Here is a 26,918-nt window from a genome sequence, read left to right on the forward strand (position 1 = left end):
CCCAGAACTCACTGTGCAGTAACCCTCCTGCCTTCAGCCTTGTGAGTGCTGGGATTACAAGCCTGATTTTATGTAAAAATTAGAATTGGCCAGGTATAATAGTGCAACACCTGGAGGCAAGGCAGGCAATCTTTGTGAGTTCAAGGCCAGCTTAGTCTACATGGAAAGTTCCAGGCCAGCTAATTACATGGTAAGATCCGGTCTCAAAAATTAAAGTAAAATAGTGTATGTAGCTATTTCTGGTAGGTATTACTGCTTGAGATTACAATGACTTGGACTGGATGTATAAGACATTTTTGCTGAATGAATGAATGGACAACTGAATGAGCCCTTTGTTCTGGCCCAGTAAGAAGAAATGTGTGCTTCCCGTCGGGTCATAACGAACACCTTCCCTGGAAACAGGCTGAAGCAGAAAGTGTATGCATGAGGTTTATAAGGCCTGTGCAATGCTAGTCAGTCGCCTCCAACGGAGTGAGAAAGGCAATACCGTTTTGCTGTTCTTTTAAAGGTCGAATCCTCCCTTATTTCAGCGAGTGGATTAAATCTGGACATTTCCCTGGGTGTAGGCACTCAACAAACACTAGTTACCCTCAGACTGTGTCAGTATTGAACGAATGGAGGGGAAAAAGCCTGCCAGGCAGCCTCTAAGGCTCGTGATTCTGCGGCTCCCGTCTCGGGGACAGGTCTGGAGCCTCCGAGGAGGGAGAGAGGGACACACACCGGGCCGCGTCCTCACGTTCCGGCTCCGCGGATTCCGCACGGGCGGGAGGGTAGGTGTGTCTGCCTCCTTCGGGCAAGAGCCACGCCTGTTACCTGCGACAGCACTCCCGACAAGGGACAGCGAGCTTGGCGGCACCCGGGGGCTCCTATGCAGACGAACAGACCTAGGGGGACCAGGGAAGCTACGTTGAAAACGAAGAGGGAGGACGCCCACCGACAGAACGGTTAGTCCCGCAGCCCTGCACCTGCCGGACTGACCCGGGCGAGCAGAGCGAGCGCGTGTGCACGCTCGCACGCGCACGCGTTCCAAAAGGGGGTGGGAAAAAAAGGCCCCCTCCCTCGACCCCCGCCCCGAGGGGGACCCGCATCCACCCAGGCCCGAGTCCGCCGAAGAGCGCGCGTGCGCGCCGCCGCCGTCCCGCTCCGCCCGGCGCTGAGGGGGGTCTAGCGCACAGCTCCGGTCTTCCCGCCCCTCCCCAGGCTCGCAGGCGCGGGTAATAGACTCCAGCCCAGTGGAGGGAGCCGGCCGACGGCTCCCAGAGCAGAGGGAGAAGGCGTTGGCGGCTGGGAGAAAGGAGAAACCGGTCGAGCAGGGTGAAGAGCGAGGCTCGCGGGCTGGAGCCAGCACAAGACACGCCTCCCTGCCTCACGCCCCTCGGGGCTGCGGAAGTCCTCCCGGAGACTGGAGCTGCACCGAAGCGTCCTGCGGACTACCGTTCCCAGAAGGCGGTGCGGCGGTACGCCTACGACTCCCGGCAGCCCCCGCTCGCCAGGCTCGCTTCAGCGCGCTGCTTCGCGGGGAGAAACTACAGTTCCCACGAGGCCTCGCGCGAAGCGGCTTGGAAGTGGGCAGCCTGGAAGTCACTCGGGCCACTGGAGCTGGCGGCGTCTCTAGCGAGCCGCGCGGAGCCGGACGCCGCGGTCGAGGAGCCCGCGGGGCGTGCAGCCGGGACGGCTAGGTACGTGGCTCCGGGTGCAGGAGCAGTCTCGCGTAAGGGCGGTGGGGAATTGGTGGCTGCTCGGACCCCGAGGGTCAGCGCAGGCGGGTGACCAGGCGGACGGCCGGGTGTGGGCATCGGCTGTGGGGGGCGGCAGCGCCGGCACTCACGCCCTCCGTACCCGGCGGGACTCGTGCCCGCATGGCTCAACTTTCCAGACGTGCTACCGGGCACTGTGGGGAAGAGCCTGGAGTCTGGGAGCCGTGGGTGCACGTCCCAGCTCTGCCACTCTGGAGCTGCTGCGGTCTGGGAAAACCGCGCCGAACCTCATTTTTGCCTTCGGTAAAACGGGGAACGGGAATGTCTTTGGCTGGTAATTCTTTTGAGACGTTGAGATCTGGTGAAAAGGGCATTTCACGTTGGAGACACTTATCCCGGGCTTGCGTTATTGTTAGCTCCTGGAGAAATGAGGTGAAGATACCGTAGATTGCATTGCATGCCAGTTAGTTTACCATGTGCATGTAAAGACGCGAATCCATAGTTAGCACCCAGTGCAGGGGATCATTTTGATAAGAGCTTTTGCTTGTGAAGAAGAGAGAGCGTGTGTTCAAATTTAGGTTTTGCCTTGCGCCAGCTGGCTGTGTGACCTTGGGCAACTAACTTCACCCCTCTGTGCCTTAGTTTCCCTTTCCCTGACTAAATATAAGATGGAGACTTCAGTGGAAGCCACCTCGTAGAGCTGTTTTGAAGATGTATGAGAACACCCTGTGTGAAAGGCTGAGCACAGCTGCTGGCACGTAGCAGTCTGTGAATGCTATCATTTATTCAGCGTTTCTGGGTAACTTAGAGACCCTGTGTGAGGAGGGTTCTGACTGTAGCATTGGTCCCCCGAGTGGACCAGATTCAACACTGGTCCAGTCGGCTTTCCCATCTGCACACGTGCCCCTCATTTATAAAAACGGGACAATAGCGCTATTACCCGGGTAAGGTGGTGAGGATTTGCCGAACACTAGGCTGAGCCATCCCTCACTGAGTGGCAGCTCTCATGTGTTGTGATTGTTCTTCAATGTTCTCCATCTGGCCCAGAGACTGCCTGACTGTGGGCTGTGACATGACAGCCCTGAGCTCCCCCACACGTTCGCTCCCAGCCTCAGTGTCCCATCTGTGAAATGGTAGTCATAGGACTTCTATGCCAGGATTGTTCTGGTTCCAGGAGCTATTCTGTGGTTAGCACGGAGCCCAAGCTCCGTGAATGCCCCTCTCTTTTTCCGCAGGAAGCCTTTCCTGGCTCCGTCTGTACCTGGAGGGCAGAGGGCAAGGTTAGTGTCCCCAGTCCTCGAGGTTTACTCAGCAAAGGTTACGTTGTGGAACGCGTTTTAGTTTAAGGGCCTGAGAAGAGGCAGTACTGCCTTGCTGTCAGCAATCCTTGCACACTTCTCTTCCTCCAAGTCAGTATATTCACGCCAGTTCCGCATTATTATTATTATTTGTTGTTGTTGTTTTTGTTTTTCAAGACAGGGTTTCTCTGTGGCTTTGGAGGCTGTCCTGGAACTCGCTTGGTAGTCCAGGCTGGTCTCGAACTCACAGAGATCCGCCTGCCTCTGCCTCCCGAGTGCTGGGATTAAAGGCGTGGGCCACCAACGCCCGGCCCGTATTATTATTGTTATTATTATTATTATTATTGTTATTATTATTATTATTATTATTATTATTATTATCATCATCATCTGGTCCTGAGGATGGAACCCAGGGCTTTGTGCATGTTAAGTACAGACTGGTACTTTCTTGATGTTCCCTGAGGGATGTCCTTGGACATGTCCAGTCTGAACTCTTTCTCCTCCTTGATCACCATCATGGCAAACTGGCCAACACTGACCCAGTTGCTCAAGCCAGTAACTCAGAAGTTGCTCATCTTCCCCATCCTTCCCCATCCAGTCGATGGGCCAGAAGGACGATGGAACTTCCGTGTTACAGAAGCACCACTTCACTGGGCCCAAGCTGGAGGTTTCCTTTCCTCTCCGAAGGTGGCCTTTTCTATTCGTTTTCAGACAGGGTCTCAAGTAGCCCAGGCTGCCCTTGAGTTCACTATGTTGCTAAGGATAACTTCGAACTCCCAATCCTTCTGTCTCCAAGTACAGAAGTTACAGGTGTACATCCATCACCATGGCTATGGGGAAAGGCTTTTCTGTCAAGGTCCAGTTGTTTCATTTAAGTCTTCGAGAATGAACACAGATAGCTACACATATGTAGTATGTCCGGAAAAGACAGCGTGGATTTGGTCAGACTGTGGTGGCTTCAGATGTGCCAGGAAGGCCTGCGCTTCAGGCAACTCATTTCTGTGGTTCTTAACCTGCCAAAGACAAGCCGAGTGGATAATTTTTTTTCTGAAAACCTGCACTCTGCAAGTGCATGAGGGTATCCGGTGTGGGAAGGCAGCAGACGGACACACCACTCGCCAGAGAGAGCTGGAAGGAGCTTCCTAGGTCTCTGTGAGGTTTAATCTGTAGCAGAAACCTGTCCTTGCCGTTTGGTTTGTAGATGGGAAACTGTTCTTCGTCAATTTTATGATGGCTGTTGTATTTGAGGATTTTTGTTTGCTTTTTGTGTTTCTGATCTGCACAAGTAAGGCAGTGAGTGACTTGATCCTGGGTTCTCGCTCTCGTAGTGACAACAGCAAATGGTTTTTAAACCTTGTGGGTAGAATGGGTGAAGAGTTAACCGTGAGCCCGGTTTTCAGATGTTGCAGTTGTTGGGTGGTAAATCAAAAATGGAATGTAGACTGTGCAGAGATTGGTACCTTTTCCAGCTGGAAAATATATTCGCCTTTGTTTTGCAAGCTTAGGTTTAATAACTTGTAAAGGCTAACTTAAATGTACTTACATTTTAATAAAAGAAAACATCATCTCCTTTAGTTTTTGTTTTCAGTTGTCAGAATGAGAGGGAAGCTACCAGACCAATCTGTACATTTGTTTTTTTTTTTTTTAGGATTGCTCTAGTCATGGCCTTAGTGTGTGTATGTATGTGTGTGTGTGTGTGTGTGTGTGTGTGTGTGTGTGTGTGTTGGGGCAATGGGGGTTGGTGGTGATGGATTTATGCAAACTGAGCATCGTGACACAAACCACCTGTAATCCCAGAAGTAGAGATGGCCAGGAGGACCAAGGCTAGCCTGTGCTATGTGAGATGCTCCAGTCTCAAAATCCAGAGTATTCGAGACGGATAAACTCACTGTAATATGCCAAACAACATGGAGGTATATAGAAGGAAAATAGGATTGCCACCTTCTTCTCCAGTCCACTCATTTAGACTGTGAGGAGTAAGTATATAGCCTCAGGGTTTGGAGCTACCAGAGTGAAAAAAATGGCGATGCCCTTGGCGTTGGTGATCTGGTTTGGTTGTATGCTTCTGCGTGGTGTGTGTGTGTGCGTGTGTGTGTGTAATTGTATATACCCGTATATGATTATATCAATTTAATTCTTCCTCCTCCTGTACCCTTCCTAAAAAAAGGACGAGTGGGGCTCAAGCTGTATAAATTTGATGGCTAGTCCCCACCGCATTTGTGTGAGATGGGGTCTCATATAGCCAGTCTGACTATACTCACTATGTAATGGGCTGGTGTATGCAAAGTTTTGCTGTTTTAGCTTTTGGGAGGCCACCACCCAGCTCCCAAGTAAATTACACACGGAGGCTTATTCTTAGTTATGAGTGCTTGACCTTAGCTTGGCTTCTTTCTAGCCAGCTTTTCTTATCTTAAATTAACCCATCTGTCTGTTCCCTCTGGGCTTTTATCTTTCTTAATTCCGTGTATCTTGCTCTCCTTATTCTGTGGCTTACTGGGTTACTAAGTGACTGACCCGTCTCCTCCTCTCCTTGTTCTCTCATTTGCTCCTTTTCTCCTTGTTTCTCCTTCTGTTTCCCCTCTCTGCCTGCCCGTCCTTGCTCCTGCCTCACTATTGGCCGTTCAGCTCTTTCTTAGACCGGCAGGTGTTTCAGACAGGGTTAAGCAAATGCAGCATAAACAAAAGTTAATACACCTTAACATAATATTCTACCACAGTCTGGCCTTGAGTTTCTGATCTTCATGCCTCTACCTTCCAATTACAGGGGTTGCAGTGTATGCCATCATCCCTCATGCCTGACTCAAGCTACATATATTTGTAACTTGTTTTTTTAGTGAGGGTTGAACATATCTCTTCAAGTTCTTACATACAGCTTTGACTTACTTAATGACCGGTGCCCACATCTTAAAGACAGAGAGACCCTGCACTATTCCACTGTTCTATGGCTGGTCATGGCCATTATGACCTAGAGTTCTTTTACTTTATCAGTCACACGACCTTAGTTAGACCCAGGTGGTACAGCGTAGTGTCTGAAAACACCAAGTTTGGAGCCACATAGCCTGGATTCAAATTCTGATACTGTTCTGTATTAGGTGGGCTTCCTTGGATAAGACATTTGTTCTCCTGGGCTTCCATTTCCGGATCTGAGCATCAGAATGGTACCAGTACCTTCCTCACAGGCAGTTGTGGAGAGAATCTGTGTCAGACTTTTAGGACAGGGGCCATCGGTACTGCTTTACAGTCTCTCAAATCCAAAGCCACTCCACAGCCTTTGTTGCAGGGCTCAAGTTCACAAAAGTTACAAAGCCCGAACCAGCTAGGAGATGCTGGGCTCTAGGGTGAGAGGCTTAGCTACCTGGAATGAAGAGAAGACACGCTCAGAATGGGACGATTGGAACCAATGCAGTGTTCACAGCTGGTGTCGGGCAGGGACTCATGGTGGAGCACCAGTAGGGAGTATCCGTCCTCATACTTGCAAGAGATTGGAAATACTTGGAAGGTGGCATAGGTGACAGCTCTAGATTCAAATCCTATATAGTCACTAATATACAAGGTGTTCATTGAGCTTTTTCCTTCATCTCTACCTCATTGTTGGAGATTGCGTGAAATGTGGGCTGCTGTTAGCTACTGTTAGCCCAGGGTCAGGAGTCACTATTCCTATTTTATTTGTTAAGCTGACCAATTTACTGGATATCTTCCATGTGCTAGGATTTCTTCTAGGCACTGAGGATTCGACAATGAGTGAGACAGACAAGATCTGTTTGTTTTTCTGTTTGTGTTTTGAAACCACATCTTGCAGTGTAGCTTGGGCTGGCCTTGAACTCTCAACCTTCCTGGTGCTACCTCCCTAGTTCTGCTGTTGCAGACAGGAGTTATCACACCTGGCTCAGATAAGATTCTTGCTCTCATGGGGTTGCAGACTGCCTGAGACGCACAGTAAACTAGATAGTTTCAGGATTTTCTTTTTTTTTTTTTTTCCTGTCTAGAACTTAAAAAACAAACCTGTTCTTGCCACTTTCAGATGGTTTTTAAGTGTGTCAGGGAAAATAACAGGGTAAAAGCCTAGAGTGGCTGGTGGGGAGGGATAAGGGTAGGGAGGGGTGATTACTGTAGCCAGATGATCAGGGAAACCCTCCCAGGCAGAGGAGGGAAGGTCATGGGAGCTAAGGTCTGAATGAGCAATAAGGTCTGAAACAGCAAGGGGCACCAGCTGTGCCGACACACACACACACACACACACACACACACACACACACACACACACACACACACACACGGGACACACGATGACGACTTCAGGCAGAGGGGCAGGCAGAAGGGTGGATCTCTGCTCTCCAGGCTCACACCACTTTAAAGTTTGTAAAGTCGTAATAATGACAGTTGCTAACATCTAGGTAGAACAGACTTGCTGCCAGGTGCTTGGCTAAGCACTTCAAACACATCCTCAGTTATTCCCTCCAGTAGTCCAGTGATGTCATTAACTTTAGTGAACTCATTTTACAAATGAGATCACTGAAGCTGGGCGGTGGTGACTCACCCCTTTGACCCCAGCACTGGGGAGCCAGAGGAGGGCAGATCTCTGTGAGTTTGAGACCAAGCCTGGTGTACAGAATGAATTCCAGGGCCACACAGAGAAACCCTGTCTTCAGAAAGGGGGGGGCAAATCATATGGATTATAAAGAGAACTAGTAGCTTGGGGGAGGAAAGGACCAGGAATCTAGCATGGATTTGAAATGGATTACAGATATTTGTGATACTGCGGAAGCCTAGAGGCCATCTTGGGCTTTGATATGCTGATAGGCGTCACAGGTAGCCATATGTCCCTTCTACCAGAGGTAAGGGAAATGACTTCTTTTGGCAGATGGGAACTGGTTTCACAAGTTCCTGGGGAATGCTGGCCTTTATCTAAGCACCAGAAACCCTTCTGTGGTCCTGCCTGAGCTCATTTCTAGGTATATGGACTACCTGAGACCTCAGAATGGGCGAGATAGATCTGCACCTCTTAGCCAAGCAGAGCAGTTGGATTCCAGGTTTATGTTGCCAAGGTGATGGTTTACACTCACCTCCTACTACTGACAATGCCCGGTGTGTAAAACATGCGCAGTAAGACTATTGACCAGATTGACCATGTGATGAGTCACTGTTCTGAGAACTTTGTGGGGAAGGTCTCCTTTGATTCTACTCCATGGGATAGGGCTGTTGCTACTTCCATTTCTTATATGGGGAAACTGAGGTCCAGAGACCCTTAAGTCACAAAGTTAGCGATTCTTCCAGAGTCTGTCGCCTGTGGTCTGTCCATGACCTGATGGATGGGCAGACAGGGTTTACAGCCCCAGCCCCTTTACCCCACACGTCTCCGGGGGAGCTCCTGCAGCAGCTCCCCAATCCTTTTGGGCCATGAGGTTGACTGCCACTCTGGGCCTGGGGTTTCTCTAGTCCTAGGACCTGTTCTTCCATTTCCACTAAAATAAGGAAAGTGATCTGAGCATTTGGCAATAGTCAGGAGAAGTTTTCCAATGTGATCATGATCTCATGGCTGAATCCTTATCTTTAGGATGTACACTCTGAAATTCCCGTGAATGGACTGCTGGGATGCCCAGCTTGTGCCTCACAGTGCTTGGGTGGGGGAGGAAAGTGGGGCAGACAAGCGCATGGGGGTGCGTAAGAGATGAAAGGCGATCAGCCATGAGTTGGGAACGGTTGCAGCTGGGCAGCGAGGGCCTGTTGTAGCCTCCCTCTACCATTGTGTGTTTGAAGAGTTAGAATCAAGGACGAGAGATTTCACTCAGCATTTGTGTGTTTGGGGATTCCCTGTCTCTGCTCAGTCCACTTCCCCTCCTTGTTCCTCGCAGAAGTCAGTACTAGGCTGGAGGCTGGGGGGGGGGCGGCTTTGGTAAAGCAGGCAGCATCGAGCATTCGAGTCCCTGTGGCCAGGCTCCCGAAACCACATTTCTGTTGAGCCCACAGTGGCAGGGTCCTCTGGAGGCCCTTCTTTCCTGATCCGTTTTCTTCCAGCACCTGACAGGCTCCACCCACATTTTTTCCCCAAAGACCTGTTTCAACAGGAGGCCTGGGATCCTCCCCTCACCACTGCACAGCTCCTCTTCCGCCCAGCCTTGGCTCTGTAGGGTCCTGTGGAGGCTCCATAAAGAACCAGGGCCAACAGGGTTTACAGTCAGTACTGCAGTAAGAGGCCATGAAAATGTGTCCCCCTCCCCAACAGGGTTTCCTTGTGTAGCTTTGGAGCCTATTCTGGAACTTGCTCTGTACACCAGACTGGTCTTCAACTCAGAGATCCGCCTGCCTCTGCCTCCCGAGTGCTGGGATTAAAGGCGTGTGCCACCACTACTGCCTGGCTGGAAATGTCCCTTTTAGTTCTGGTTCTGACCTGAGAAGGAGAGAAGCAACTTGTGGTGTCGCTTGGGGCCCTGATACCAGGCTAGCAGTGAGAATCCCTTCGAAAGCAACTTGTGTTCTGCAGACACACCACGTGGAATCCCCTGTGGCGTTCACTCTTTGGTGGTATAACTTCCCAGCCTGTGATGAAATCCCTTCACAGAAACATCAGGCAGAGAGGGGCACAGACTGTTGGAGGGTGGGCAGCGGCCTGTTTCCTGCAGCTCTTAGGGAGGTGGTAGATGTTGACCAGAGAGGTGGTGAGATCCTCCTGAGAGCTGGCAATCTTTGTCCTCTTCCCTAACCTTGTTCCAGACCAGGCTCTGCATTTGTGTGTGGGGAGGGAGCATGGGAAGGCCTGCAGCCCCTTAGGTGCTAACTCTGCCCCCAGCTTCCTCTTATCTTTGCCCTGTGTTTCTTTCAAAGGCTCTTGTTGGGAGCTCCGTACCCAGCATGGGGCAGGTGTGTATATGTGTGTTTCTCAGTGTGGACGTTTTGGATCTGAGGGCTGGCAAAACCCAAATGCTGGCAGCGTGCATTTGGTATTTAATACTCTTATGTGTGTACTTTTGTGTGCAGGTGTGTATGTGAGCGTGTGTGATCGCACTTGCATGTGAGACATGTGGCTTCCTTTCCTCAGGTGCACCCGACTCCCCCACCCCTCCAGGGTCTCAGTGGCCAGGAACTCACAAGTAGGCTAGCTTGGTTGGCCGTTAGCTCCAGGGGTCAGTGTGTCCGCCTCTGCTAGGATTACAGACGTGGGTTCTGGGGCTGGAACCGAAGTCCTTGTGCTGGCACAGTAAGCGCTTCATCTACTGAACAATCTCCGCAGCCCTGTTTCTGGTTGAGTACAGGGTTTCGTGTAACCCAGGCTGACCTTGAACTCACTGTAGTCAAGGCTGACCTGGAATGCCTTCTCTCCTTCTCCCTCTACTTGAGAGTGCTGTGTCCACAAACAGGTGTCATGATGTTCAGCTTTGAGTTTTTCTCAGACTTTTGACATGTGTGTGTGGGTGGTGCGTGTGCCGTGGTGTGCATGGAGTGTGTTCTTTAGGGAGCCATTTCTCTCCCTTTACCACACGTGACCCAGGAATGCTGAGGACATTGAAGGGTTGATTGTTAAATTGTATTAAAATTTCCGTAGTAGCCACAGTTGCATGGAACCGAAAGAAAAAAACTCATCAGAGACACCATTGGCCCAGTTTCTGGCTAGTCTTCAGTCTCTCACATTGTACTAAATTTTCCTGACTTGTACATGGTTGGACAAAAAACAAAACAAAAACCCTGCCTATTTGTGGATCAAGAATGTTTTAACATTGAGTTTTATGACGTTTGGTCTAATAGCTTCCCTGCGGAAGGAAGGGGCCTTTGGTCACTCCTCACCCTAAGGGTTGGTGGCCAGAGATCGGACTTCCTGTGTCTGTCTCATTCTTCCCTGTCACCGACTGGCCCCGCTGTCACACCCCACGGTAAGAACCCCTGGCCAGCTCTGGCTCCGAGCGAGGCTCTGGGTGCAGCCTGACGAGAATCCCTTCCTGCTGGACCTGGCTGGTCAGGGTTCAACCCTCTTCATCTTGGTGCCTGAGCATATGTGGTACGTGCTGGGCCTGCAGAGGCCACGGCACGAGGCCTGGAGTCCGAGGTGTGGAGGCAGAAGAAACACCTTTGGCCCCCCCTTGCTTGCCATACCTTATACCAACCGGAAAGATAACTGTCCTCGTGAAGCCCCAAAGCATAGGACTGGTTCCTGGGTATAGATAAACGTAAAAGAGGTAGGGCCCAGCTTTGGTGTGGCTTTGGCTGCTGACATTGGAGATGGCAGCGGTGGCAGTAGCAATAGCAAATTCTGGTGTCTACCTTGTACCCGGCCTGGTGCGAGGCCTTCACATGCAGTGACTTGCTTTAGCCACGCCTCCCAGCAAGCCCTTCAGCTCAACCCAGTTATTCATTGTTTTGAGAACTGAAATAGCTCACTCGGGGTTAGAGGGCTGGAACACGGTGGCGATAACTTTTCATCCTTGTGTGCACCTGCAGAATCAGACAGCTAGACAGCTGGGCTTGTCCAGAGAGTTCCAGGCTGGTGTGAGCATTTGCACTCCTAACAGTTCCCCAGGAGCTACTGGGCTCCATGTCCGGGAGCCTCGTTTTGATCTGCTGTCATAGGAAGTCCCAGTGAAACTGGCTGGAAATAGGATTTATATACCAGAGAAGCCCAGAGACCTCCATACAAGGGCTGGCAGAAGCTCTTCCAGGTGTAGGGACCCAGTCCTGCTCCTTTGTGTCACTCTGCCACCGGCTGCATGCCTGTCATGACCTCAGGCTCCAGTTGGCGCACAGCAGCAATTAAGGGCCCCTCTTACTGCATGTCTCTTTAAGAGAGAAGAAACCTTTCACTTATGCCCCGCCTCCTGATTCCTCTCAGGTCCATTGTGACACATAGCCCTGCCTGGACAAATCAGAGGCCAGGGCCAGTCAGGATCCACTCCTTTGGCTGGGGGAGTGGCTGTGGGGATAAAGTCAGAGTGCTGCTCTGGAAGAGACCGTGTGAGTGCACTGGCCATGGAGATGGTGGAAGGTTAGAACACAACAGTATGCATTTTCCTGCTCTTAGGAGATTCCAAATGACAGTGACTTAGCTGCCGGCTCCCTGTCATGTCCACCTGAAAACCTGTGCACAGCCCCTATCCCCTAGGAGCTCTTAATTGTGTTGCCTACCAAACATTTTGTCTGAAAATTCAGGGACGCTCAAGTTGGGCGGCAACACTGGAGGTGAGTGCATGCTTTTTGAGAGCTCACTCTACTTAGAACCACCGGGGGCTCCCTCAGTTCCGCCCTCTCCCACTTCTGAACAAGATGCTCCTCACCAGGCTCCCAGGACGCCTGAGGGCTGGTGCATGAACGAGAGACAGGTGGTGCAGGTGAAGTGCAGAGTGCCAGTGGCCAGCCCAGCCATCCCCAACCATCTCTGAAAGCGACACTGCTTTTGTAGAGAGCTTTTCCTACGACTGCCTACCCACCTGCCTGGGGACAGGGTTGCCCTGAGAGACTACAGCAGGGCCGAGGAATGTAGCACAGCCCGTGAGCAGATCCTGGGCCTACTTGGCCCCTATTGATCTTGGGCAAGCCACAGGGCTCCACGGTGTCTGTAAGGTGGAGCTGGGAACGCTCCATCCTCCCAAGGTGGGGGATTGAGGTCTGTGAAATCATGTGACATGCTCAGCATGCCTGGCTGCCGGGACACAGTTGGTGCTCAGTGCACTTGGGTCTGTTGGTTGCAGATTTTTTTTTCCAGTTTATTCTCGGGTGACTGAAAGCCCCCTGCATGTAAGAGCAGCGTGGTTTTTGTTTACCGCAGTGTCTGGTTCAGAGTGCATACTCTAATCTGTTTGTTTGATGAAGAGTGTGGTAAGAGTCTTGCCTTTTAATTTTGGTTTTCTGAGACAGGGTCTAACACTGCAGGCCAGTCTGGACTTGAACTCACAACAGTTCCTCTTGCCTCAGCCTCCCAAATGCTGGGATTACAGGCAGGTGCCATCACACCTAGAATAGTCTACACATTTTCACTGGAAGACCAGAGGTTAAGCTCCATAAGTGTGAGCCCATTGTTTTCAATTTTGAAGGCTCAGGTGTGGGCAGCTTGTGGTAACACAGCGGAGGGATTTTGAACTGGTTGCTTTTGTTTTTATTTTGTTTTTCTCGTGTAGCTCAGGCTAGTCTTGAACTTGGTATATAGCTGTGAATGACCTGGAACTCCTCCTATCCCCCTCTTCCAATGCTGAGATTATAGTCCTAAACTATTGTGCCCTATTTGTTATTGAGCATTTTAATGGACCAGAGCTGTGATCTCACTGACTGCTGTCCCTAACCCAAGGTAGATGCCGCTGTTTTCCAGGGGCAGATTAGCACCGTGCTCAAAAGCTGGAAGCTCTAACTGCACTGCTTGGGTAATCACCCCTTGTTGTGTGACCTCCATCCTGTGACTTCTGTCTGTAAAACAGGCAGGATGGGCCGGCCGATGGTGGTCCACACCAGAGGCAGAGACAGGCGGATCTCTGTGAGTTCGAGGCCAGCCTGGTCTTCAAAGAGAGTTCCAGGACAGCCTCCAAAGCAATACAGAGAAACCCTGTATTGAAAAACTAAAAAAACAAAACCAGCATGATGGTTGCTCTGACACAGGGGTTGCTTGTGGGGCTCTGGAGAGGTTGCAGCATTTAGAGCAGCACTCTCCAAGAGCTGTGCTTCCAAAGCTGGCTGGAGAGTCTCGCCACAAGGTTTAATGATTAAGCCTGCAGCCTCTGCAGCTAGCACGGAGAGGGGCCCACCTGTGGATGGGAAGGCTGTGAATGAAGCCGCTGGGCGCAGGACGGGATGCCCTGGCACCGATCCAGCCCCAGCTCGGCACTGACCAGGTGGCCTGTTCCTGAATGGGAGGTAACAGGCCAGCTTTGTTACCTTTGAGCTTTCTCCCAAACTCATTCAGGCCCACGACCACGTGTCTGATGAGTAAGGGATCCTTTTATTTCCCTTCCCCAAAGGGAATATTGGCAAACCAGCCTCTTCGGGAATGTGCCTGTGTGCCGAGTGCAGCCATCTCTAGGGGAACTCCGGTAGCTGGCATGGCCTCGAGGCCGCTGAGCTGAATAAGTTTAAGTCTCTGTTAGAAGCTGGCACGGCTGGTTCCCGTTTCCGCATTCCAAACACCCACAGCGCCAGAGGAGGCACCACCCTGGGTCAGCCTAGGGAGCTGGGGCAGGTGGCCCTTGCCTAGGGAAAACCAGAGACAGAAGCCACACCTGGGTCCAACCTAGTGGCCACTTGCCGGGATTGTGGTCGGGGCTGTGTTCCGGGACTCCTGGTAGGTGAACAAAATGTCTCCTAACTTCAGTAGCTCCTCCTGGGAATTAGACGCTGGCTCTTTTATTTAACTTTCTCCTTCCCCCTCTTCTTCAGTGAAATGTTTACCTTTCTGTTCCTGACACGGAAGCAAGAGTAGGCCTAGAGTTGAGGGAGTGAGGAGAAAATGGAGACCAGGGAAAGATTAGGCGACTCTAGCTGAGCCCAAGCTGTGTGCAGATCTCGTTAGCAGGGGTTGCGGGCACCCTGGCCTGACATGCACATGCTTTCTGGTCTCCGTGAATGTGGTTCTCCCCTGTTCTCTCTCTGGCTGTGTCCTCCCCCAGTGACCTGTGGATGTAGTTGAGGTGGCTGTCCCCCTGCCTCCCCGGAGACATGCAGCCAGTCTCAGGACCCCACCTCCAAAGCCATCTCCCTCCTCCAGCCTCTGCTCACATGTCCCCTTCCCGGGGTGCCTTCCTCAGCCACCTGGGAGCCCCCCCCTCCCTGTTCTTTCTTCCTCCTGCTTCCCAGCTATTGGCTCCACGAGAGCACAGGCCCTTGATCCTTGTAGAACAGTGCCTGGCATGTGGAGGGTGCAGCTCACGTTATGAATGAGTTTATGCTACGACGTGTCTCATTGCTGGAGGGTGCATAGCTAGCTGCACTCACTCGGGCTTTGCTAGAGTACCAGCATTTCCAAGAAGCCATGGCTGTGGTTGGTGTGGCCTATGCACCTGTCTCTCTGTGGTCAGGCAGCCATTCTTGGGGTCTGTTTGCAGCCTCCAGCTGCTGGCTTCCTGGCCCTCAGCCCCTCAGCCTTGCAGCCTGGGACCTTGCAGTGGCTCATCTGGGCATTTTGGGCACATGGCATGACAGAGGAGGTGTGGCACTAGCAAGTTAGCGAACACTGGGTGATTTCAGGAAGAGGGTTTGTAGAAGCCCCATGTGCATTATCTACTGTGTGTGTGGAAAGACGACGCATCTCCAGGTTTCTGTGGCAGCAAGGCAGGGGAAATAAGAGTGATCCAGCCAGCCATGGTTGATCACACTCTCTCTGCTTTAATAGGCAATAACTCTTGCTTTGTGCTGAGCAGGGTTTAATTAAACGGTGAGTTCGTGGAGTCTGACTGTGTCATAACTGACACAGGCTCTGGCTCTGGCTCTGGATAGCAGCAATCAATGCCGTAAAAATATCCCAGCCAGAGCTCTCCAGGGAGCAAGGCCAGTGGCCCTCTCTGGTTCCTCCCAGCAGCCCGTGGCTTTGAGGCACCTCATTGGCCCACTGTTGCCCTATGACAGTCATGTGCTCTTACCTTCCAGATCCTGTGACAGTGTGGAGGGCTGCCGTGGCAACAGGTCCCTTTCCCCATGAGCTCCAAGGAGCATCATTTGTTGATAAGTTGAGGAAAAGCCATTTCTTGTAATGCCTGAGTCTCAGTGCTGTTTGAACTTGGCCTTAGTTTGCCTTTTCTGGAAGATGGTGCCAATTGATAGCATCTGTGTAAGTGAGACGTTAAAGAGAGTTCAGGTGACCTCCAATGTGCCAGAAGACTTGTGAAGATAGTGGGGATGCTAAGTATTTATGAGCTGACTTCAAGTTGGTTCTGAGTCTTTTCAGTCTGGGCCCTCTTTTGGTAGGCTCTTCTCCACCCCCATCCCTGACCTGCAAGTCAGCATCCTCTCACATCAGCATCCATCCTCCTACATCCTTCACTGCTGCTGACAGGAAGTACTATAGGTGCTTTCTCCACGGTCATATAATGCTAGAAGAAACAGTACTATTCCATTAGGGATAGTACAGCCCTTATTTTCCTGCATTCTGCTTTCACGCACAGCAGTACTATATGGAAATATTTCTGAATCTTCCAGTATTCCTCCAATTTGTTTTTCTTTAAAAAAATAATAAATGTGGCTGGAGAGATGGCCCAGTGGTCAAGAGCACTGACTGCTCTTGCAGAGGGTTTGGTTCCCAGCAGCAACTTGTGGCTCACAACCATCCTTAGCTCCAGGGGTCTGATGCCCTCTTCTAGCCTTTGTGGCTCACAACCATCCTTAGCTCCAGGGGTCTGATGCCCTCTTCTAGCCTTTGTGGCTCACAACCATCCTTAGCTCCAGGGGTCTGATGCCCTCTTCTAGCCTTTGTGGGCTCACAACCATCCTTAGCTCCAGGGGTCTGATGCCCTCTTCTAGCCTTTGTGGGCACCAAGCACACACATGGGACACATGCATATATGCAGACAAAACACATGCATTAAATAAAAACCTGAAAAAAGTTATTTTAGTCTTAGCACATCCTGTACCACTGAGCCACACCCCCAGCCCCTCACTGGGGGATTCTAGGCAGGAGTTGATCACTGAGATCCTTAGCCCCTCCCTGGGGGATTCTAGGTAAGAATTTCACTACTGAGCCAGGTGCCCACTCCAAACGCACTCTTTTTGTGTCTCATGACGCATAGTATAGATGTGCCATAATTGATTTGTCTGGATGTTACTGATGTACTTTCTTTTTGCTTCTGATTTTTTTCTCCAAAATGACTTTTGTAATGGATGGCCTTCTTTAATTAGCTCACAGGTGTCAGACCGGCTTAGCTCCTTTAACTTCAGCTCTGTAGGTCTTTGAGAATGAATAGGAAGCAATGATAATGTCCCTGGTCCAGATAGAAGGTGTGTTTTCTGAGGGTTCTCACGAGGCCCAGTGTAGTGATGAGGCACCTACTCTAAATGCTTTTTAATTATAGAAATGATTAATAGACACATCATTCTTATACTGGTTAGTTGTGCCTAATGGGTACTTATGACACAATGGGGGAGGGGAGCATGTTCGTCCCTATTAACAGTCTGTGTTAGGAAGAGCTGTCTGTTGGGATGCTTCAGGGTTAGAGAGTACTTCAGTTTGGGAATGTGTTTGTCATCATGAAACTTTATACATTCTGATGACATACTGCTGCCCACTAAGACATCCCCAAACTGTGAATATCTTCAAATATCAACACAGCATCATTTCTCGTACATCTGTGGCTAGCTGAGGCTCAGCTGGATGGGGTGGCTCTTCAGTGAGCCTTGCTGTGGCTGCAAGTAAGGGGTGTGTGGGGCTGGAATATTCCAGATGGCTTTTCTTCAAATGGCCCTTGGGATGACTGTGTCCATCTTTCTATGTGGTCTCAGGACCTTTTCTTCTGTAGTCCGCCAGACTCTACAGAGAAGTCTGTGAACCCTGATCGCCACCACAGGGCCTGTTTCCTCACTGGAAGAGAGTCAGGTTCCATCAGCTTGGCCATCTTCAGCCTTGTCGTCAGACCACACCTGCTGTGTCTGCAGCGTGCCCCCTTCTTGTAGGAAGAAGCAGAAGTGAGGAAGGATAGCAGCTTCTGGAAAGCAGAGCCTTTCCTGAGACCCTTAACTGTGTCATTTCAGATACAGCTTAGCGACATGAGCACCCTCTGCAGCAAGGACGTCTGGGAAATGCGATTTTATAGACTGCATTGGTATTCTGAGCAAAGGGTCGATCAGGAAAGTAGACACACATGTTGGGTAGGGTCCTGTGCAAGTGTTTTGTTCAGTCACAGAGTGGTTACATAAACCGAGGCAGCATACATTCATTCATCAGTGACTCAAGCCAAACACCAGGCTTCCTGGGATGTGAGGACCAGGGTAGTGAGCCTGCCTGGCAGTGAACTGCAGGCTCATCTGCAGGTCTGGGCCTGTGGCTTAGGTCTTCTCATTAGATACCCAGCAAAGTCAGACAAATGGTCACGAAGTGGCCAGTCTCCCAGAGGCCTTCACCTGTGCGGTGAAGCCACTGCAAGTGCTTTCTTCATGGGGGTCCCCGGAGTGGACACTGTGCCCGTTCTCAGATGGAGGAGCAGGGACAGGGACTGCTTCAGTGTCTTGCAGTATGTCCTCCAGGGCTGACATTGTGGCGTTGACTCAGTCTCTTGTGTGGCTCGGGAGACCAGGAAGTGAATTCCGTGCCATATTGCTTTATTTATTTTAGCAGCATTTCTTACTGAAATGAACTTGTGACACCAGAACAAACAAAAGCAGAAGCCACCCATTATTCTACCCTCCCCTCCCCCTGCTTAACAGGTGCACCTGACAGTAACTTGTTGATGCTTAGATCTAGGTGTACCTTGTTTAAAATGGGTGTTTACCCAGGCGATGGTAGCGCACGCTTTTAGCCCCAGCACTTAGGAGGCAGAGACAGGCGGATCTCTGTGAGTTCGAGGCCAGCCTCGTCTACACAGTGAGTTCTGGGACAGCCAAGGCTGTTACATAGAGGAAACCCTGTCATGAAAAAAACAAAAGAAAAAAATTGGTTGTGGAACCCAAGGCTTTCCTCTATGTGCTAGACAGGTACTTTACCACTAACCTACATCCTCAGGCTTAAATATATCCAGTTTTTAAAAAATTAGGAAACCCCATATTCTTTAATGTATAACATATAAGCAAAAATGCATGGCATGGATACCAGGCAGTCACTAGTCTACTGTGGACCCAAGAACTTATCACAGCTCCCATATACCAACTGCCCGCCGTTCTAGAGTCAGCCAAGGTCTTGAATTTCTTGTGTTTTGGAAGAGTTAGCTCCTCAGCCTGGGCATGGTGGGACATGCCTGTAATCTCCGTAGGAGCCTGAGGCAACATTCTGAGACCCTGTCTCAAAAATCAAAACAAAACAAAACATATGTAGGTAGTTTTTGAAACCATGTTTTTCACTAAATACGATTGATCCAGATTGATGTAGCTGTGGGTCGTTTTTTTAAACCACTAGACTGCATTTTTTAGTGGTTTCCCTTTTCATTTTATTCATTAATTTGTTATATCTGTATGTCTTTGTATATATATGTAGGCACACACGTGCTGTGATGCATGTGGAGGTCAGAGGGGCAGCTGTGGGGGTCGGCTCGCTCCTTCCACCGTGCTCTGGGCTTGAACTCGGGCTGTGACTCAGTGTCAGACCCCCTTACCTATCCATGGGTTACGGTGAGTGTGTTCACCTTTATTTACAGGAAGTTTGCAGCATACACTAGAATAAGATCGCCAGGCTTATCAGGTGTAGGTTTCTGTGTCCTCCACATACTTTCACCAAAGATGTGTGAGGGTTTGAGCTCCTTTTTGCCCGTGTCTTGTCCCATTTGGTTGGCTAAAGCTTTGAGTTTTCTTAGTGTAATGGGCATGTATTGAAGTTGGCTAATTTGCAGTGCTTTTCATTTCCTTGTTCTCCAGACTGCTGATAATGTTTGCCACGTTTTCATGGTTGCTTTTTGAGGCAGGGTCTCTCTGTTCTGTAGCTCTGGCTGTCCTGGAACTCACTCCCAGAGATCCACCTGCCTCTGCCTCCTAAGTGCTGGAAGTAAAGGCATGCGCCACCACACCCAGCCTTCAGGCTATTGGATTTCTTCTCTATCCACCCTGCCTGTCCAGTCCTGTTGAAGCTAATGAAAGTTTTGTGGTTCTTGGGTCTTTGTCTCCTGTTTGCACCCTTGCCCAGCTCCACAATCTCTGGGTGCTTCTGCTTTACAGCCTCCCTTTTGGAGCTCTCAGCGGTCTCCGTGTATTTGACATACCTGCCACATGTCAGGATTAATTGCAGCTGCAGGTAAAGGAAATGATATAAACATAAAACAGCAGAGGACTAGTGAGCACAATGGGAGTGAATTTTTCTCCTATAGAAAGGAGCCTGGTGATACACAGACCAGGCCTGTGTTCTCTAAGGGATCAGACATCTGCCATCCTTACCCTGCAACTGCCACACTGGGCTGCTGTCTTTAGAAGGACTAGGTGGAAGTTTCAGGCAGAAATTCTACTTACACTGGCTCAGAATTTAGTAGCACGTATAACTGAAAGGGGATCTGGGAACTGTAGTTTCATTTCATATGGCTTAGTTTAAGCTCCAGATTAGATTTTCTAAGTTAACAGGAGAGGTCAAACAGTGGAATAAGCAACTAATAACACAACAACTTTAGTAATTTGTGGTGTATCCTAAGAATGAGCTTGTTGTCTGTTTCAGAGAGGGTGTCATGTAGGCCAGACAGAATTTGAATTCCTGTTCCTGCATCTCCTCCTGGGTGGGGAATTATAGATGTATGCCATCACACCCTACTAAGATGAAGGATTTGCCAGCCATCAGGATGGAAGCTTTATATGTTGCCCCTTTTCATTCTTAGATTTATTCTGCATATATTCATCAAGCACCGAGAAAGGAGCTATCCTGGGGACTGGGAGATACCATTGAATGAAGCAAGCGCCCGCCCCTGGTCGTGCAGACCGTTGTAAAGAGTGTGCAAGGCAGAACTAAGGGAAAGGAAGGGGCTTGGTGGAGGCCAGCGACACTGCTGGCCCAGGTCTGGGGAAACCTCTCTGGTGTGACACTGGAACAGTGGGTTGCCAAGGCAGCGAGGGAGCCAGCTAGGGGAAGAGCATGTGGGACATAAGGAGAGGCGGGGTGCTGAGGCGCGATGGTCCTGTGTGTCCGAGGGACTTTGGATTGCACCGAGTGGGAGGGTGGTGGTGGCCTTGAGTGTGGAGAGGTGGGGGGGAAGAGCACACGGGGCTTCACGGGCTGCAGGGATTCCCAGAGTGAGGTGAGCAGGGCTCTGAGCAGGAGGGGGTGCACCCTGATAGTGAACCCTAAGTTCTCACCACTCCTGGACACCTTTTAAAGCCCCTGGCTTCCAGCCTTGCCAGCTTATAACCTGTTTGTTCTGAGTCCAACGTTTGTCTCTAAAAGATAAAACGTCTTTAAAAACAGGATTAATGTCATGATTGAATTCATTACAAATACATTTTTATATCATCCCCTCCCTCTTTCCAGCTAAGATCCCACCAGTTCCCATGGGTTTGTTTTATGGTTCCTCTCTTTCCTCTCCCATTTGTATCTTGAGGCGCGTGTGTGGGTGCGTTCATGCGTGTGTGTGTGTGTGTGTGTGTGTGTGTGTGTGTTGCATGCATGCATATGAGTGTGCAGGTGTGCATATTTGTGCACATGCTTGTGGAAGCAAGGACAAGCCATTTAGTGTCTTTTTTGTTCTCTGCCTTACTTCCTTGAGACAGGGTCTCTCTTTGAGCTAGAAGCTTGAAGTTTTGGCTCGGCTAGGGTGGCTAGCTCTCAGAGGTTACAGGCAGGTGCAGTCCATTATCTGGCTTTTTCTATGGCTACTAGAGATTTGATCTCATGTCCTCATACTTGGACAACAGGTGCCCTTATCCTCTGAACCCTCTACCCACCCCCACACTCTGGCTGCTTGCTTGCTTTGTCTGGCCTTGGACTTAAGACTTTCCTGCCTCGGCCTCTTGAGTGCTGGGATTGCAGGTTATGCCACCACACCTGACTTTTCTGGTGGCTTATTTGTTGACAAAAGCTGTCTCATCTGTCCTGTATACAGTGCCGTCTAGAGTGGACTGTGTCTTTCCTGCGTTTGCATTTAGAGACTGAGCTTCAGCTCTGATACATCAGGCACACATATGCACACGTGCTCACATATGCGTACATGCTCACATATGCAGCAAGTACAGGGCCATCTCCTGGGGGTTATCATGCCTATATCCAGTAGGCACTACTATGGAGAAAGTCCATTGTCTTTCTTTGTTCTGTGCTATTAGTGGCCATGGGTGACTGTTGCCTAGGTCTGTTTTGTCATTGGTCTGCCAGCATTGTGACATTATAATGTGGCCTCTCCATCTTGCTGAATTCGTGCTGGGAGGAGAAACTGCATGTATTATTTATCCTCCAACCCCCAAGTCCTGGCTCTTCTCAACCCTTGCTTGCACTAGAAATGAGGACTGAACCACCAGCCCGGCTCCTAATCTGCACAATCAGGGACAGTGATTCCAGTCTTCCTGCGGGTTGTGTGTTCATGTCGTCCATCTTCACTGGACCTTGATACTGCACACCCCATACTGGTCCCAGCTGTCCCCTGGGCAGGTGTGGTTGCCCCAGGCATCACCTTTGGCCAGGCGGGGCCTTTGGTGTTTGCCAATCCGCATCACTAGGAAGAAATGACTGTTGACAGTGGCCACTCCCCCCAGCCCCCTCCTGTATGTTTTTATGACCCTGCGGTGCCTGCTGAGGGTCGACCCCAGAGCCAGGGTTTCATTCTTCCTACTTGGGCCAAGAGGCTTCTGAACACTGTGTTGCTTCTGAAGAGTCTTTCCAGTCCTGACAGAAAGAACAACGGAGGACTGCTGTGGTGGAGAGAGAGGGACCAGTCCTCCTAGTAGCCTGGTCTGGGGGAGCTCTGACCCTGGCCTTGTTATCTGGGTCATGAATTCTTTAGAGCAACAGCGCACTTGGAATCATTTGGATGCTTTGGGATCAGTTATGCATTCTCTTGCCCAGTACCCAAGAGCCTCTTGGCCTCTAGAGAGTCACTCCTGTGGGAGGGGCATATTTGATGTGTAGTGAAGGGGAATGCAATCCATTTGATTGGCGACATAGTAAATATTCATTGAGCTTTACATATGTTTCATGGCCTGGGAACAGAGCCTGAGAAGGCTGGTCCCCCTGGAGTTTACGTTCAGGGGGAGGGACACACAACACAAAGTAAATGACTAATAAGGTAGTGTCAGAGGTGAATAATACTAGGAAGTCATTAAAGCCGAGTGGTGAGAGAGACACACCTGGCAGGGGGAGGGAGTTGTGGGAGTCTGGGCAGCTGGGCTTGTCGGGAGCTTCCCTGGGGCCAGGGTTGGGACACATCCCCTGAGGTGGAATGGGTCTCAGGCCAGCCTCTCGAAAGGTCTGGTGAAGAGCTTTGCTAGCACATGAAAGACAGGCGCAAGGTGCTGATGCAGAAATGCATTTGGTGTGTCCCGAGGAGCAGTTAAATGGCTGAAGCCAGGAGGATGCAGCAGCTGGGCCAGGGTGAGGGTCTGATGGAGCCAGGGTCTGAGAGTCAGTCACCTGTCCTCTGGCTCCCCAGAGAAACACCGTTGAAGAGCCGTGGAGTACAAGTGAGGCTTTGGGGCAGCCTGGGCTAGCTGAAGGGAAAGGTGCATCAGAGTGTGTTGATGCCACGGAGGAATTTATGACCTTGCTGAACTTGACAAATTGGCAGAGAGGGTAGTGAGCAGGGAAGAGCTTTTTCCAGAGTCCAGGCTTGGTCTGTGAGTAATGTAACTTACAGCAGTAGCAACAGCCCCAACCCCCCCACCTTTTTAACCCCCTCCCAGACATGTTTCTCTGTAGTCCTGGCTGTTCTGTAACTAACTCTGTAGACCAGACTTACCTGGACCTCGTGGAAATCTGCCTGCCTCTGGAGTGCTGGGGTTAAAGGCGTGTGCCACCTTTAAGGCTTCATTATCATATACTCTTACTTCCTACTTTGAAAGTAGGGGCATGAGGCTCAGAGAGGGGAAGCGCTCCTCACTGTTCACACAGCTGCTTGGAAGCTGCTGGCCATGGGTCAGCCGCCTTCTCCTTCTCTCCACAGTGTTAACACAACCTGTGCAGAATGCCCACGGTTACCCTGGTCAATTCGGAATGAGGTGGCACATACCAATGGCATCACTGATAGCCTTCTTGAGAACCCAGATCTTGACGTGTCATTTATTATAGTGTTTATTGTAAGTCCCGAAAGCAGGGACTTTGCTATCGCCGACCTAGGCGTGGCTAGGCCCTCACCTCTGAGCTGCTTAACTGATGGGCTGAAGGTATTCTCACCCTTCAAATCTTTCTTACCACCTTCCCTGTGCACGGCAAACAAGGGAGCCCCGTCCCAAGGGGCTTGTCCCATGGGTGTGTCTTGGTGTCTCTAGAGGAGACTGTCACCCACCCCCAAGTCTGGTTTTGCTTCTGTGCACACTGATCACACTCAGGGACACTCACCGAAACTTGTCACTCAGGTGCCTTGTATTTAGGCCTCGCTACAAGATTTTTACATTGATTTATTTAAATCTCGAGAAGCCACACCTGGACTGTAAGCAGTTCCAACAAGTGTGTCTTCTGTTGCTGTCTTGTCAGCTATAGACTTGCCTTCCACCTAGTTCCTGCCCCGGATGTTTTTTGTTTGTTTGTTTAAGTCTTTAGAGACAAGGTCTCACTATTGTCTTAGCTGACTTGGAACTTGTAGAGCTCTGCCTGTGTCAGCCTCCCAAGTGTTGGGAAGAAAGGTGTTTGCGGCAAAAACTGGCTTGCCTGTCTGTTATTTTCTCTCGGTCTGTTTTGAGATAAGGGCTCCTGTAGACTAGGCCTGCCTTGAATTCCTGATCCCGTTTCCACTCCCAAATGCTGAGATTATGGGCTTTCACTGCCCAACCTGTATCCATTTGTACTCCTCTAAGACAGCATGAGGGTCCCGGCCGCCAGGTGTGACAGGATTTTCTGTGCTAACATCCAGGGAAGATGGCATGCTCCTGGCATGTGGTGAGCCTTCACGCTCTGGCTGTTTTCCAGGCCTGCCCACCCACCCTTTAGTTTTCCGTGGCTTGTACTTTTCTTGAATGGTCCCTCTTGGAGACCCCCATGGTAGGTCAAGGTCTTCTCTCCTATCAGGGCCTTGCCGGGGGACTGTTCTGCCCTTTGTTCTAACTCAGTGTCTCATAAGAAACGGCCTTTGTCTGCTTCTTGGATTTTTACTCAGACAGGTCTTAGAGTTGCAATTACTGAAACAAAGTATATGGCTGATTGTAAAAACAGTGATATTTATTGCTGGCTTGTTCTGACAAGGTTCTATCTGTACAGAGTCTGATTAGATGGAGTGGGAGCCTAGACTTTCCTAGGTCTGCACCCACACTTGCTCTGAATGCTCCTTAGATCCTTGCTACTGTGACCAAAACCAGCTCTTAGTTTCCCTTAACTTTCTGCTGAAGCTTATTTTTTATGTGTTTATTAATCAAATGTATTCCCTTAACTGTCGGTCTTTCTACTAGGTTAAAAAAAAATGCCTTGCTGGGCGTTGGTGGCACATGCCTTTAATCCCAGCACTTGGGAGGCAGAGGCAGGTGGATCTCTGTGAGTTCGAGGCCAGCCTGGTCTACAGAGTGAGTTCCAGGACAGCCTCCAAAGCCACAGAGAAACCCTGTCTCAAAAAACCAAAAAAAAAAAAAAAAAAAGCAACAAAAAACCACATTTATTTACGTGAGTGTATTTGTGCCTTCGCAGTTAGTTTTCTTGTTTCTATCTGTATTTGCTTTTAATTAAAACGAACAAGAATCCCTTTTTTGTGATGCTAGGGGTTGAACCTAAGGCCTCATTTATGCTAGGCAAGTTCTGAACCACTGAGTCACATGTCCAGCTGGGTGGCTTCTTTCATTTTCCACATCCCACATCTGAAATGTGTTTTGGCCTATGTTGAGATAAATATATAATTTTGTTAATTTTTTTATTTTTGGTTTTTCAAGGCAAGGAGCCTCTGGCTCCTGAGTGCTGGAATTAAAGGCGTGCGCCACCACCACCTGGCAAGATAAATATATATTTATCAACTCAATAGTGAGTTATTCCTGTGCTATTGACCAGATAACCTAGACTCCCCCACGAATTTGAAAAGCTAAGTGTGAACCAGGCCCTGATCAGTTTTGTTTTGTTTGGTTGTTTGGTTTTCTTGAGACAAAGTCTCAATCTGTAGTTCAGGGTGGCCTCAAGCTCCATCCTCCTGCCTCAGTGTCCCATGTTCTGAGATCACAGGTATTTGCCACCCCTCCTGGCTTGGCTGACCCCTCTGTCTGGTCTCACCAAAGCATACTGATAGTGTTCCTATTCACAATGAGGAAACTGACCCGCAGAGAGATGCTGCTGCCTGCTCTGCATCAGGACGTGACAAGCCGAGACTGCTTGGACAGTTCAGACTCACTTAATGACCAGCCTCTGGCTGTGGTGTGTTCAGCAGCCATTCCTGCCGCTTTTGTCCTCCCTGGTGGTCATTATCGCTCTGTGCTGTGCTACTGTGCGGGCACGAGCCCCGCCTCATTGATCTGGCCAAGATTTCTGTGACTGTGGTAAATGTCAGTGCAGGGTGCTGCCGGGTGTGGATGTCCCAGATTTTTTTGTCCTTCAGGCTCCCTGCATGGGAAGCTGCTTAGGCAGGGGTCAAGACGTTGAATCCCCTTAAGAATTCCATGGTGAACCGGCGGTGGTGGCGCACGCCTTTAATCCCCAGCACTCGGGAGGCAGAAGCAGGCGGATCTCTGTGAGTTCGAGGCCAGTATGGTCTACAGAGCAAGTTCCAGGACAGGCTTCAAAGCTACACAGGGAAACCCTGTCTCAAAAACAGTCGATCAATCAAAGAATTCTATGATGGCCACTCAGACACTGGCATGCATTGAAAGCAGGGTACCCTGCAATCATCATGTCTCACAGACTTCTGAAAGTTTTCTTCCTCTTTCAAATGGAGATGCTAAAGATTCTTCAAAACATCTCATAGCTAGCTGCACACGGTTGTGAAGGCTGAACCTCTAATCTTGGCACTTAGGAGTCTGAGCTGCATCATAAGTTTGAGGCTAGCCTGGGCTGCATGAGACCCTGTCTCAAAAAAAGGCGGGAGAATGCGTCTCTGCTGTAAAATAGATGGTGCATTGAAGTTTGTGTTGTGTCGTCTTGAGATACTATAAATGCCCAGGAAATGTCCCCTGTCTTCATCCTTAGTGGCTTCCTGCAGCCAGATTGTGCTCCGCAGTTGAAGCTAGGACTTGGGCAAGAAAAGATAGAATTTGATTCAGCTCTGCTACCAACTGGCTCTGTGACCTTGACCAATGA

The 26,918-nt window shown here is 50.1% G+C and overlaps 1 protein-coding gene across 4 annotated transcripts in view; it reads left to right on the top strand.

Annotated features, from left to right (window-relative positions):
• The first annotated feature begins 1,482 nt into the window (after positions 1-1,482).
• Positions 1,483-26,918, top strand: part of Sipa1l3 (signal induced proliferation associated 1 like 3) — a 204,898-nt gene continuing 179,462 nt past the window's right edge. For 3 of the 4 annotated variants that reach the window (XM_040734703.1, XM_040734707.1, XM_040734705.1), the window contains exon 1: positions 1,483-1,679. The gene's annotated coding sequence lies outside the window, so the exon portion shown is untranslated. Of the gene's footprint in view, positions 1,680-13,619; positions 14,247-26,918 lie in introns of those variants that run through there. The other variant, XM_040734704.1, reaches the window with a different exon arrangement.

The sequence above is a fragment of the Mesocricetus auratus genome, unplaced genomic scaffold (genome assembly GCF_017639785.1).
Source record: "Mesocricetus auratus isolate SY011 unplaced genomic scaffold, BCM_Maur_2.0 Super-Scaffold_100038, whole genome shotgun sequence".
Lineage (NCBI taxonomy): Eukaryota > Metazoa > Chordata > Mammalia > Rodentia > Cricetidae > Mesocricetus > Mesocricetus auratus.